Source organism: Cricetulus griseus, chromosome 2, assembly GCF_003668045.3.
Source record: "Cricetulus griseus strain 17A/GY chromosome 2, alternate assembly CriGri-PICRH-1.0, whole genome shotgun sequence".
In the NCBI taxonomy this organism is placed as follows: Eukaryota; Metazoa; Chordata; class Mammalia; order Rodentia; family Cricetidae; genus Cricetulus; species Cricetulus griseus.
In genome coordinates this window covers 403,267,435-403,282,174 of record NC_048595.1, presented here as the reverse complement: position 1 = coordinate 403,282,174, position 14,740 = coordinate 403,267,435, and positions in this window count along the sequence as shown.

The following is a 14,740-nucleotide window of genomic DNA, read 5'->3' as shown; positions in this document are numbered from 1 at the left end:
TCACGGACTCCCAGTTTCCTTATATAAAATGATGTAGTATATGCATATAACTTAGAAATGTCTTTCCATATACTTTAATCCATCTCCAGGTTACTATAATACCCAATAAAATGAATAGCTACTACATTGTGTTGTTCAGGCATCAATGATAAGAATATTCAAAAATGTCAAATATTCTTTCCATTGTTGATTAAATCTGTGGATGTGGAGGGATAACCACACTTAGTTTTGAAATGTCATAAGTAGAGAAATGACTCAGTTGGTAAAGTGCTTGCTGCATAAGCATGGGGACCTGAACTAGGACCCCCGCCCAGCACCCTTGTAGAGAGCCAGGCATGGTGTGTGCCTGTAATCCCATCACTTTTGGGAAGAGATCGGCAGATCCCTGGATTTGGCCATTCATTTCAGTCAAATCAGTGAACTCCAGTTCAGACAGTGTGCTTGTTAGTTTTTGTCAATGTGATGCAAACTATAGACACTTAGGGGAAAGGGACCTCAATTGAGGAATCGCCTGCATCCAATTGCCCTGTGGATATGTCTGTAAGGCATTTTCTTGATGAGTGATTGATGTGAGAAGACTCAGTCCAATATGAATGGTGCAATCCCTAGGCAGGTAGTCCTGGGTAATATAAGAAAGCAAGTCGAGGGGACTGTAGGCATGGCTCTGTGGTTAAAGAACATAATACTCTTTCAGAAGACCTGGGTTCAATTCCCAGCACCTACATGGCCGCTCACAAACACCTGTATCTCCACTTCCAGGGAATATAGCATTCTCTTCTGGCCTTTGTGGATACCAGGTGCACAAACACACACGCAAGCAAGAAACCTATGCAATAAAATAATGAAATACTTTTTTAAAAAAGAAAGAAAGCCAAATAGTCCATTGATGGCATTCCTTCATTGTCTGTTACCATTTCCCCTCTGGGTCCTTGCACTGGCTTCCTTTAATGACAGACCGTAAAGTGCAAGATAAAGTAAACCCTTTCTTCCCCAAGTTGGTTTTGGTCAGTGTTTTCTCATGACAACAGAAAAGCTAACTAAAACAGAAGTTGGTATCAGAATGAGGAGTGTTATTGTGACAGCTCTATATTGTTCTAAGGAAGATTAATGGTAGCATTGGGAACTTTGGAACTGAGAAAGCCACCGAACATTTGGAATTGAAAGAGCTGTTTTGTGGGAACTTGGAAGTTAATGCTGAGAGCAGTGCAAATGATGGAAGCTAGCCTTGTGAAGTTTCAGAAGGAAGTGAAGACTATCAGGGCTGTTCATGTGATCATTTGTATTAAGAATCTGTGGAAGGGAAGCCTTTGCTTTTGTGGGCCAATGGATGTGGGCTAGATGGAATTGAAAAAAAAATCAGCTGCAGTTAATAAGAGACCAGCATCACTGAGACAAAAATCTCCTGGGAAGTATTTTCTCATGGTTAACACACAGAAGCTGCAGTCCCATGGGGCCAAGGCTAGATCTGAAGCTGGTAGCAGAAGTTGGTGATACGGAAGAGTCTCCCACATATTACTGATTTTGAAGGCATGAAGGAGAAGAGTTGGAGTCCCTAAAGAGACCAAGAAAGGCCACTGGTGAAGGTGCAGTCTCAGCTGTGGTGGGGAATCCCAACATATTGGAGATTTCAGGCCTGTGGGGTGACCACTAACGCACAATGGAGTAGAGTTGAGTCTATAAACTCTGTGTTGTGGACGGCAGGTCCAGAGAAATGGAAGGTTGTCAACATCCTTTGGTACTCAGAGGCTAGTAATTCCCAGATGCCAGACACTGAACTACAGGATTTGGAGCTGCTCTGCTGGGCTTTGGTTTTACTCAGATGTGATTGTTTATATACCCTGTTCTTCCCTTTTAGACTAAGAAGATATTTTGTTGTTGTTGTTGTTGTTTTAATTTCCCAGGAACCCACAGTTACAAGACTTTGGATATTTTTAAAAGACTGAACTTCAAAAGTGTTTGAATTTTTAAAAATACTATGGGGCAGTCAAAGTTATACAATGTTTTTTATGTGATAGTAACATGAAATGTTGGGGATAAACAAGGAAAGGCTACGGTTTAATGTTGATGTGTTTGTGTGTTAGGCTGGCAAAGGGGTCAGTCATGCTGGTTAGTTTTGTAAGGTGACACAAACAAGAGTCAACTGGGAAGAAGGAACCTCTGCTGAGGAATTGCTTCCCTAAGATCAGCCTATGGACATGTCTTTAGGATGCTTTTCTTGATTCCTGATTGATGTAGGAAAGCCCAGCCTACTGTGGGCAGTCGCACCCCTGTGCTGGTGGTCCTGGGTTGTATAAGAGGGCAGTAAATAGTGTTCCACCATGGTCTTAGCATTCACATTCTGCCTTGAGCACCTGAACTGGCTTTCTTTGATGATGCACTAAAAAGTACAGTATGAAATGAACTCTTTCTTCCTCCCCAAGTTGTTGTGGCCAGCGTCTTCTCACAGCAACAGAAAGCAAGCCAGAACAGATACTGTCTCAAAAAATTAAGGTAGAGAATGATTGAGGAATACAGCTGGTGTTGGTCTTTCGCCTCCATGCCATGTGCACACAAGTCCACACATTCACATGCACAGTCACCTGCTTATGTGCATAGGAACATGTGTATGTACACATTAGTAAGGGAGCAGTTGAAAAAGACTATTACTTTGGTTTTAATGTCAACCCACCACATATTAGGACATCAGAGTAGGGAGCCCCATCCAAAGAATTGTTCTGATAGCTTTACTTGGTGTGGTAAGGCCTACCCGGGTAGGGAGTAGCACTTTCAGGCAACAGCCTCTGTCTGCACCAGTTGGTCTATATTCCTATTACCGCTGTAGGTTTCCTCTCAGACAGCAGACAGCTTCCATCTTGGGATAGGGAACCACAGGCTCTCCAGAAACTCTGGGCTTCTAGAACCAGAATGGGACTACTGAGGCACCCTGTCCTGTGGACAGAGTAACTGCCAGTTGTTTTCAGCTGTGTAAGGTAGATAGTCTGGGACTATTCTGACTGTTGAGGCACCCAGCCTCAAGGACTGGCATCCATTTGATTCTAGGGGAGGGGCTTCATAGAGTCTAGGGGAGAAGTTTCATAGAGTCTATGGGAGGGGCTTCATAAAACTAGAGTGCAGACTCTTGAAAAGCAGGCTTTGCCCATGAGAGGAACAAAGTAAATGCTTCTTGATCATTTTCAATCTACCCGGGGTTCCTAAAGGTGTTTGTTTTCTTACTTCCTTCTCCCATAAGGAAAATGATACTGATTTTTAAAGACCAGAACACTGCAAATGGCAAAGCTAAAATCCAAACCCTTGGTGGCTGTCAACATGCATGCAAGGCCCTGCATAATTTCCCCAGTCAGATGCAATAATGACTGGAGCAAAGACCAACTCCTGCCCCACAAAGGAAGCCACTGCCAACCTCTTTTTTCCTTAGTCTTTAGGATGGTTGCCTTCATATCTCAATAATAACATGTACACATTATCATCTTCATAGCCCTGTTTATATTCTCATGTTCGAGTTGTTCTAGCTTTAAAGCCCCCTTGATCATCAGAATAAAGCAAAAAGAACAGCCTGCTCTCTGGACAACCTGCTCCATAGTTCTGGTTGCACCTGCATGCCCCAAGCAAACTCAGTGCTTCTAAATGTTTCTTGAGTGTTTGTCTCCACATTTCTAACTACTACTTTTTAAATTCTGTTCTAGATACGACTATAATTTCTTTCTGTGGAAGACACAGACTTACACTTCATTTTCTCTTATTCACCCAATGTACTTATATCACAATGCTGTTCCTAAGTTATCATTCAGCTTTAACATTTGGTTAATTAAACACTTAATTAAGATCATATAAATACTGATCAAAGCTAAGACACATGATAAACTATTACTTTTTGGTGCACATCTCTATTTTCTCTGAAATTAATAGCTGTGTCTCTGTATCTATTCATGTTTCATTTTTCATGGGCTGATCATGTGTTCAGTCTCTTCTCTGCTAGGAATCCTAGTCTTCTCCTGCTTACAGATTTGTGAAGCATTCTATATGTCCTTTCCTTTCTTAGAGACATTGTTACCTGCCTGTACCCCTCTGTATCAATATGAACTTCTTACTCTCTAGACTTGCAGAATTTCTATGCTCAAATCACCATCACAATGATTGCACAGTTCCGTCTTCATCTATGATGTAATAGATCCCTTCTTTCTTGGGTCTTAAGTCTTTCCTGTTCTTGGTTTTTCCTTTCTTATTTTTCTAGATCACACTCTGGGTAGCCTCCCATAAAAGGATACATGAAAAGCAAAATTTCTGTTTTTGTTTTTTATGCCTGGAGATCTCTTGATTTTGTTTTCATACTTTATTGATTGATACTTTGGCTGTGTATCACATTGTAGGCATTGCTATTTCAAATCTAATACTGAAGTTGAAAATTCTGATGTATTCTGAGTCCTTTTACCTTCTAGAAGCTTTGAAATTATCTTATTATTTCAGTTGTCTGACATTTCTTATTGATGTGCTCTGGTGTGAGCACATTAAAGTTTGGTATGCTAAGTTCTTGTTAGGCACTGTCTGTCCTGAGGTTGCAGCCCCCAGTTCTGAAGATGTTTCTTGTATTTTCTCTCCAGTCCTTTGTCTGGGGTTCCTTTTTCTCAGATATTTCTACAATTCAGATTTTGTACCTTCTGGATTGACTTTCTAAGTCTCATATCCACTCTTCTGATTTTATATTTAGTAGATTTCCTTAACTTTGTGTACTAATCCTTTTTTTTAACCTTTCTTTGTGGATTTCATACCATGCAACCTGATCCCATTCATCTCCCTGTCTCCTCGTATCCTTCCTCTGCCCTTGCAACCTCACCCCACAAAATAAAACAAAATTTAAAAGAAAAACAAACAAAAGTCTCAGCATGGAAGCTGTAGAGTGACACAGTGAGTCACATAGTACACCCTTTAGTCCATACATCTTTGCCTGTAAGTGCTCATTTCAAGGAGTCATTGATCTGGTTCGAGGCCACTGACTTCTGCTACATTATCAATACTGGGCCTCCACTGGGGCTCCTCTCGGATATTCTGTTGTTGCCCTGCATCGTGGAAATTCTTCAGCTTTGGATCTTCAGATCCAGCCCCTCCACATGCTCCAGCAGTTCATAGATGTGGTGGACGTTGGGGTGGGCCAACTCATAGTCCTGGTTCTGGGTCCAGGTGGTAGCTGGGTTGGTCAGCCTGCCAGCTTTCCCCCATTGTTACGACCAAGGCGAACTCTCTAGCACTGCGCTGGCTAGTTGGTGAGGGGTAGAACTAGTTCTTGCACTCTCATGTCCCTGAGGCCAGCTATCCTGCTTGCTGCAGGTGTCAAGGAGTGAGGAGGGCATCTTTCCCTTACTCATGCCACCACATGGCAGATGTGGGTGGACAGGGTCAGCTCTCCTGCTCTTACCCTAAACAGGGCCAGCTTTAGTGTGATGCCCAGGTAAGGTACAGGGTTCCCTGTCCCATGTGCTGGAGATAGAGAGGGGCAGGACCAGCTCTCCAGCCTGCTGCAGGTGGTAAGGGGGTGTTCTAATCTTTTTAATCATTTAAAAAATATATATGTAGTTTCAGAGAATCTTGTTCTTCTTTTTTTTCTTTTTTAAACATTATTGTTTATCTTGTGTATGTGTGCTTGTGTGCACATGGCATGGAGTACATATGTGTAAATAAGAGGACAATCTCTGGGAATGGATTCTTTCTTTTCACCACTTTTCATGTGGGTCCTGGGGATTGAACTCAGGTCATCCGGCTCTGCAGCAAGTGCCTTCATCAGCTAAGCTATCTCATCAGTTCCTGAGAATACTTATGAGTGCTGGATGAATGCTCTGCCTGGGGCCACACTCTCATCTCTTTTTTTCTTAATTGGTCTTTTCTCAGAGCAGTCTGTTTTATTTTATAGATAGAAGATGAAGGGACTCTGGTCAGCTGGAGCGTGGTGAGCTTGGCTCTGGCAGGCCTTGCCCTTCTCCCACATCCCCCCTGTCTTCCTAAAACACCATTAGATTACATTCCTAACACTAACCACCAAGGTCCAGTCCTCTATTTGGTCACTCTTTCCTCCCAAGGCTGACCACTAAGGTCCAGCTATCTAAGTATTGAAGTCCAGCAATCCAAAGTCCCCTTTGGCTCACTTAATTAGCATGTCCAATTAAATTAAGCACCTCATCCTGACACAGGGTTTCCCCCTTTACCTTCATAAACCACTATTTTCCTATGTGCCACATCTGTCTCCTCTCTATCCAGTCAGTTCTTTGTTCTCCAGAACAAATAAACACCCCTGCTTCCTTTCTCTTGTTCTCTTTTCCTTCACCTTCATCCTCTATCTCCTGTCTTTGTCTCTCTTTCCCTGCTGTCTTACTTGGGGTTTCTATGGCTATGAAGAAACACCATGACCACAGCAACTCTTATAAAGGAAAGACATTTTATTGGGGTGGATAACATTTCCAGAGGTTTAATTCATTGTCATCATAGCACAACATGGCACTCAGGCAGACATAATGCTGGATCTGAGAGTCCTACATATTGATAGGCAGGCAACAGGAAGTGGTCTGAGATACTAGGTATGGCTTAAGCATGTATGAGACCTCAGAGTCCACTTCCACAGTGACATATTTCATCCAACAAGGCCGTACCTACTTCACCAAAGCCATGCCTCCTGATAGTGCCACTTCCTTGGTGGGGGGCACATTTTCTTTCAAATCACCACATACGCCCTTTGTCCCTCTGGAACAAATAAATCTCCTTTGTGCTGAGAACTTGGTCTTGGGGTCTTGAGAATCTGATCTGATTTTTTAAATATTTATGTATATGTATGCAGGGTATTTTCCTGCCTGCATCTCTGAGCACTGTGTGCATGCAATGCCCACAGAAACCGGATGAGGGCATCAGATCTTCTGGAACTGGAGCTACAGACAGTTGTGAGCCACCATGTGGGTGCTGGGAATTGAACCTGGGTTCTCTGGAAGAGCATCCTGTGCTCTTAGCTACTGACATCTCTCCAGTCCCAGAAATCTGATCCCTTTGAGACCAAACAGGATTTTTCTAATTTCTGTAGCTTCCCCTTGAAGCTAGTGATGTGTTTAATGTGTGAGTCTTCCCTTTGAGACATGTTCTTTACAAACACTCATATTTATGAATGGAGGTTAACAGTTGTCAAGGGGTCTTGTGTGGCCTGGTGGCTTTATAGAGTACTAGATGTCACTCCGGGGTGGAGAAAACATGCGTCTCTTCCTAGGGTCTGTTTATTTTTTTGAGGAAAGAGGAAAAAATATTCCCCAATTTCTTTCCTGGGGAAGTGACTCTAGAACATTTTTTACAGTAAAATATATTCCTGAATATTAGCTCATACACACATGAAACAGTATTCAGTGTTCCTGCATGTTGTGTATCTGGGCTCTCTGAGCCATCTGTGGAACTGTATTATTCCTGCCTGTGAGGGCACCCTGTGGTGCAGAGTTGTTGACTGCTCTGTTGAGGCCCTATGTTGAGTGTCAGACACTTCCAGGGTTATCTCAGTGTCCAGCTCCCTTGCCCACCATTCTGCGGTTCCTACCATCAAAGAAGTATTACTTTTCTAGGACTGCCTTAAACAATGTAATTTATTTTCTCACAATTCTGTGGCTGAGTGTAAGGTTAAGTTGTCTGTGGTTTGGGTGTCTTCAACCCTCCTTGGCTTGCAGTCAGCTGCCTTCCCACTGTGTCCTCTCTTGACTCTTCCTGTGCATGCTTCATGGCAGTGGGGTGTCTCTCTTACAAGGTCACTATCTCTGGGGATTAGGTCCCCACCCTAGGACTTTATCACTTGTAGTTCATTCAGAGGTACTAGGCATAGGGATTTGCCGGGAGGATAAAGACCTGGCTCTCTAGGCTTCAACTGAGACAAAATCCAAAGAGCCAATACACCCCCAGAGCATAGTCACACCCTGCCTCATCGTTCTGCGTCTTCATTAGCCCAATTCTTTTATCTTTCCACAGAGGTCGACCGACCCCTTAACAAACATTCAGCTCTCCATACCATCTCGAAGTCTGCTTCCTGGGGAATTCAAGCCATAAAAATGCTGACTATGATCCACTAATCTGATTTCATAATCCATTAATCATAACTGATTTCATAATCCACAGTTAGAAACCCCTGGCCTAAGGGTCTGCTGTCTGAGGAACAGAGCTTCAATTGTGTGTCAGGGAGAAAGAAAAGATCATGGGACCATCCACAGCATAGCTTCCTGTTCAGCTCAGTTACTCCCGCCCCCAATCCCCCCCATACACCCCACCCCACACACACACATACCTTATCCCACACAAAGACACCTTACCCTTCTGTCAGCCGATGCTAAGTGTTGCTTATGGTTTCCTATGAACAAACCTCTGTATCCTGGGGTAGCTTTGGAGCAATATGACTCCTGATCTTACGTGTTTGGGGCATAAACATAGTTGTCTGATGATACATAGACTTTCAACTTCTCTCAAACTTTAAGTCTGTGCCTCCCTCCCCTCTGTGTTAAAAGGGATAAGCTAACTCACCTCGGTTTCTTTACATCAAAATGTCTTATTCACACCCAGGCTTCAGCTGTCTTATTCACACCTAGGCTTCAGCTCTCATTCTCAGTAGAACTGTTAACTCTCCTCTATTCTCTTCCAACAAACACATTAGTCCATTTTCTGTTGCTGTAACAAAATACGTGAGTAATGCTTGAACAAAAGAGGTTTATTTACCTCACACTTCTGCAAGTTCTAGGTCAGTGGTTCTCAAACTTCTTAACCGTTCCTCATGCTATGGTGATCCCCAACCGTAAAATTATTTTCATTGCTACTTCATAACTATAATTTTGCTACTGTTATGAATCATAATATAGGGTATCTGATAGGGGACCACTGTGAAAGGGTTGTTGGACCCCCAAAGGGTCATGCCCCACCAGTTGAGAGCCGTTCTAGGACATTGTGCTGGTTCTGGTATGGCCCACTTGCTAGGTTGCAGTTGCAACTGTGAAAGGAGAGGTCACATGGTTAGGAAGCTAGACAGATGAAAAGGGTCGAGTGAGAGCTAGTATTCTCTCTCTCTCTCTCTCTCTCTGTCTCTGTCTCTCTCTCTCTCTCTCTCTCTCTCTCTCTCTCTCTCTCTCTCTCTCTCTCTCTCTCACAATCTTACTAAGTAGACTAGGCTGGCCTTGAACTCACAGTGATCTGCCTGCCTCTGCCTCCCAAGTGCTGATACTAAGGTAGGTGCCACAACCCAAGACTTTAGCCAGGTTTTCCTTCAGCCTCTTCCATGAGAACTGGGCTGATTCTTTCCAAGATTTCAACTCAAACAAGGACTAGATCACCTTCCACTAATCTCCACCAAGCATCTCTGCTTCTTCCTGTCATCACTACCCTGATGACTGAGCTTGCGCATTTGAACTCTAAGGAGACACACACAGACCACAGCGTTAACCGAGTGATCTCATCTACTCACATCCTCTGCTGGCCCAGTGAGAGGACAAGTGTGCTCATGTTCACTCTGCCATGTTTTGCTGGAAGTTAACATCTTGGAACTTGGTGGCAGTCACATCACCACAGTAGCTATGAAGTGTGACAGGAGACACTTGCTTTTTGCTTTTGCATCTTTTTATGTGGAGATTTTTATGTGGGGAGCTTTGCTTTTTATAAAGATATGAAGTTAAACATGCAGAGATATGCTTGAAAAGTCCCAAGGAGCCAAGAAGACTTTTAAGTTTGAAGATGATACAAAAGAGAAAAGTGCTAAAATGCATGGGACCAGATCGAATTCGTAGAAATTTAAAGAAGAGAGTATAAGACAGGCCAACAGAAGGGATTATAACTGGCCTTGTAGCTGAGGGCTGAGAGAAAGAGCCAGGCTGGAAAACCTCTTCCCAGGTCCCCAGACAGGATACTGTATGTCAAACGTGTTTGATTTGATTCTTAGAGATAAAAGAGGAAGAGAAATGGCCCCTGCTCCTCCCTGGAGAATTCAGTCACTTATGAATGGTAGAGCAAACATTATACCAAACACAAATCAGTTCTGCATTCCTTAAAATCCACTGTTTGTCTTGTATCTCCTCCTAAAGAGGAGGTGGGTTATACTGTAGTATTGTTTCTGCTCACACTGTGTGGCATATAATAATAATATCAGCTCCAAAAGAGAAAGAATTGTCAGGGGGACTGGGGAGATGGCTCAGAGGATAAAGCTCTTGCCACACAACTGTGAGGACTGAAGTTCAGCTCTCCCAACTCACACAAGGCTGATGGACCCAGCAGCTCATACCTTTACTCTTCAAGTGCCTTTTGGGAAGTGGGAGGCAGTCATGGGGGCTGCAGCCAGCTACCTTGTCCCAAGAAGCTGTGAACAGGAGACCCTTCATTAAACAAGGGGGAAGGGGAACATGGCAGTACACAGCTGTCCTCTGACCTTGTCACATGCTCGGTGGCATGAATGTACCTGCCACAAGACACAGATACCATACACACGCACAAAACAGAAGAAAACCGTTGCCACAAATGAGGCACTAGCCATAAACCCACAAAGGCGGCCCAGAGCAGCCTCCCTGCCTTCCCTCAGCCCACACTGTGCAGATCTGGAGGCTTTGGCAGGGCTTGGAGAGTGGGCCGGTCCTCCTTTCGGGTGTTGGCTCTGGATTGCACTGGTCTAATTCTCTGCCAATTAATCTCGTCAGGCGGCCTGCAGATGCCAGCTGTAGCTCAAACACCCTCATGGCAAATACCCACCCCACCCACCCCACCGAGCCTGTGTCTCGTAGGTGCAGCCATTTGCTGCAAAATGTGAGTAAAATATTTTAATTTGGACAAACCTTAGGGCATCTGTTCTTCCTGAAAAAAGGTCCAACACTCAGTGTATACATTTTGGTCTTTTCAAAAATAGAAAAATCCAATTTTGAACATGAGGGAGTTTTGAAAAACCAATTTAAGAATAAATAACTTCATCATTGTGTCGCGTAAAGCTTGTGAATTAAAAGAAACATAATGGTCATTAGGGAAAGAAAAAAAAAAAAAAAACCTGCTTTGTTGAGCAGTGGGAGTGTGAATATATTTGTACCTGTGTGAAGGAAAGGAGTGTGTGGGTTTGTGGGAAGTGGGTGCGGGTCACTAAGTCAGCCTGCGTGGGAGGAGGCTGGGCGCTGAGTCAGCGGGTGGTGGAGGGCAGGTATGTGTGGGCAGGGCGGGTGGAGAAAGCAGCTCTGCAACTTTGCATGCGAATGTCTTAAGGAAATAGTCCAAGCGTTTTTTAAAAAGCCCTAGAACACTGGGTGTCAAAACTGAAGCCGATCCTGGCTGTTGAGGCCCTCTTAACTGATGGTTGGTCCAAAGGTTTAAAATTATTATTTATTTCTGACCTGTGGGGGGGGGGAGTTGTTTTGTTTTGAGCCTGATAATTAGTGGTGAACTCTCAGATGCCTTTGGCAGAGCACTTTTTCTGCCTGTCCCCTCTTGTAAAAGTGACCTCAGAGTTGCCTCTGTGGACAAATAGAACCCAGGCAGAGCTGGGAATGAGTGGAAGATGAGCTTAGAGTTTCCATCCTAAATAAGCTTTAACACCCTAGGAAGAGTGTCACTGTCCTAACTGGACACCGACTTAAAATCCTAGGGCATTCAAATCTGAAAGAGCATGGGAACATGAAACAGTCGGGAGCCAATGAACTCCCACACACTATGGATTTAGGCATGGGGAATTTAAAAGGGCTTGGCCGTGGAGTAGGAGTCCATACAGTTTGATGGATCAAGCAATTAATCAAAGGCAAACATGGGCAGAACATGGCAGTACACAGCTGTAATCCCAGTGCTGGGGAAGCAGAGGCAGGAGGATCAGGAGGTGAAAGCGGGTCTCAGCTCATAGGGAGTTTGACACTGGACTGAGCTACAGAAGACACCATCTTACCAACAACACAAGTCCAAACATGGATAAATGCAAGGGTGTTGGTCTTTATCCACAGCACCCTCCTGAGGTAGGAGGAGTGTGGGAACCTCGGGGGCAGAAGTTAAGTGAGTGAATAGAGAAGCCAGCTGCTTCTGTGTCTGCTTACACAAAGAACGTGCAGCTCTGGCACTACTGTTCTGATCTGTGGACAGGTGGGGAGGTATGGGGGACACTGAGTCCCACGTGGAACAGCTCTGAGTTTCCTGGTTGGCAGGAAGCCTTAACGGGGCAGAGCCTGGCTAAGGAACCCCCCCCCCCATTTCTGGTGGCCTGTCCTCTGTCCCTTTGAGCTATTTCAGACAAGCTTGCTGGCAGCCAGGTGTCTACACAGAGAAAAGAAACTCTGTATTGTTTGCTTTTTATCAGACAATCCTGTCACAGATTTCTTGTCTTTCCATCTCCTTTACCTTTAAAATCAATCTTCTAGTGACTGTTTTCTATGTATTGAGGACATGAAGTTAATGGCAAAGTGGAACAGTGGTGCAATGCACAGTAAAGTTGAACAATGGTCCTCTTATTTAAAACAAAACCAAGTGGGCTGGGGAGGTGGCTCAGTTAGTAAAGGATTCTGAGTTAGGATGTGAAATACAGGGACTGTAATGAATGCCTGTAACCCTAGCATTGGAGAGCTAGAGATGGGCAGACCCTGGATGCTCTGTGAGCAGCCAGCCTGGTTGAACAAGCTCCAGGTTCAGCAAGAAACCATTTCTCACAGAAGTGGAGCACAGTTGAGGAAAGCCATCTGAGGTTGACCTTGGGCCTCCATAAACATGTGCACACATGCATACACATATATGCACACACCAACACTAACAAATAATACACTGCACACATAACACAGTACACATACCAAGAAATAGAAAATGAAAATAAAATAGAAACATTGTTATGTTGGATCCCCGGAAAGCTCAGGACTCCGGGGTCTCAGGCCAGGACCTCAGTCACTCCAATCACCAGGCAGATTCGAAAGCTTGATGCAAACTGCATGAGGCTTTATTGTTGTTTAACAAGCTAACCCCATGTTAGCTCGGGTCTTTCACCCGCCCGCCATGGCAGATGGCTAGCAAAGACAGCTTGAACCAGCTGCATAGAGATCTTGTAGGGCAGCATAAGGGGAGTGTCTAGGGGTATGCACAGGCTCAGGATTGGTGTGCCTCCAGGCTTGGAGGGCTTGCCCTGTGTTGATTGGCCAACTGGTTGTTATGGCCCATAGGCCCTCCCAGGGTGATTGCTATGCTCTGCATGTTATTGCTGTACACTTGTCCGTAAAGCACACCTAGAGCCATAAAGCATAGCGCCACCAGCTAACTTCTGATTGGTTCCTTGCCACGAGGCAGGCATCTGACTTCTTAGTGACTAGGACAAGGTCATGGCAAGCACATGTTACTGTCATGGCTGCCGAAATGGGGAGCTGGTCCCTTCAGTTAGACTCTAAGATGTTTCAGGAATCGCTAAAATACAAAATTTACCTGTCCATGGGGCAACAAAGGGGCTCAATCTAATGTATTATAATGATAGTGTACTGCTAATAGCAACACTTGTTTTGGTAGTTTGATAGGAAAGGCCCCCATCAACTCATAGATTTAAATGTGTGGTCATTAGGGAGTAGCACTACTTAATTGGGATTAGGAGGTGTGGCCTTCTTGAAGTAGGTGTGGTCTTAGAGGAAGTGTGTCACTGAGGGTTAGCTTTAGTGTTTCAAAAGCTCAAGCCAGGCCCAGTGTCTCTTCCTGCTGCCTGCCAATCCAGATGTAGAACTCTCAGCTACCTCTCCAGCACTATGTTTGCCTGCATGGCACCATGATCCCTGCTCTGATGACAGGGGACTAAACCTCCGAACTGTAAGCCAGCCCCAGATAAATGTTTTCCTCTACAAGAGTTGATGTGGCCATGGTGTCTCTTCACAGCAATAGAACATTAACTAACACACTTGTATTTTGTCACTTACTTTGTATACTGTGTCACTGTATTTGATTTTAAAAACGTAGACCTATTTGGTGTCAGTGGCTGACTATAATCTCTACATTCATATGTTGAAATCCTGATCTCCCTCCCCCTTCCCCAATGTGGCTGTAAACAGACACAGCCTTCCCAGAGGTGAGCATAAGTGAGGCTGATAGGGGCCTCATCCACCATGGCAGTTCCTTGAAGAAGAGGCTAGTGTACAGATTTGCACAGAAGAAGATGACTGGCTGCTGTAAGAAAGCAGGCTGAGCAAGCCTGGGAGAGCAAGCCAGTGAGCAGCTTGGCCTCCACGGCCTCTGCTTCAGCTCCTGAACTGTTCTAGGTTCCTGCACCAAGTTCCTGCCCTGGCTTCTCTTAGTGATAGCCTGAGACTTGTAAAATGAAACAATCGCTTTTCTCCTTCCTCTTTTGCTTATGGTGTGTTATCATAGCACTGAAAACCCTCAGACAACATTTAATCTATATGTTCAATTTTTAAGAAGGAGGCATCAATCCGGGCATTCGTGGCACATGCCTTTAATTCCAGCACTTGGGAGGCAGAGGCAGGTGGATCTCTGTGAGTTTGAGGCCAGCCTGGTCTCCAGAGCAAGTGCCAGGATAGGCTCCAAAGCTACACAGAGAAACCCTGTCTCGAAAAACAAAACAAAAAAAGAAGAAGAAGGAGGAGGAGGAGGAGGAGGAGGAGGAGGAGGAGGAGGAGGAGGCATCAATGGTTAGAGAAAATACTGTATTTTCTTTGATTTGGAATTACTATCAGTATACTATTAGACTATTAGAGTATATTTTCAAAGAAATAAAATCAGTCACGAGTAGAAACAAAATGTCTGGTGGTTTGAATGAGAA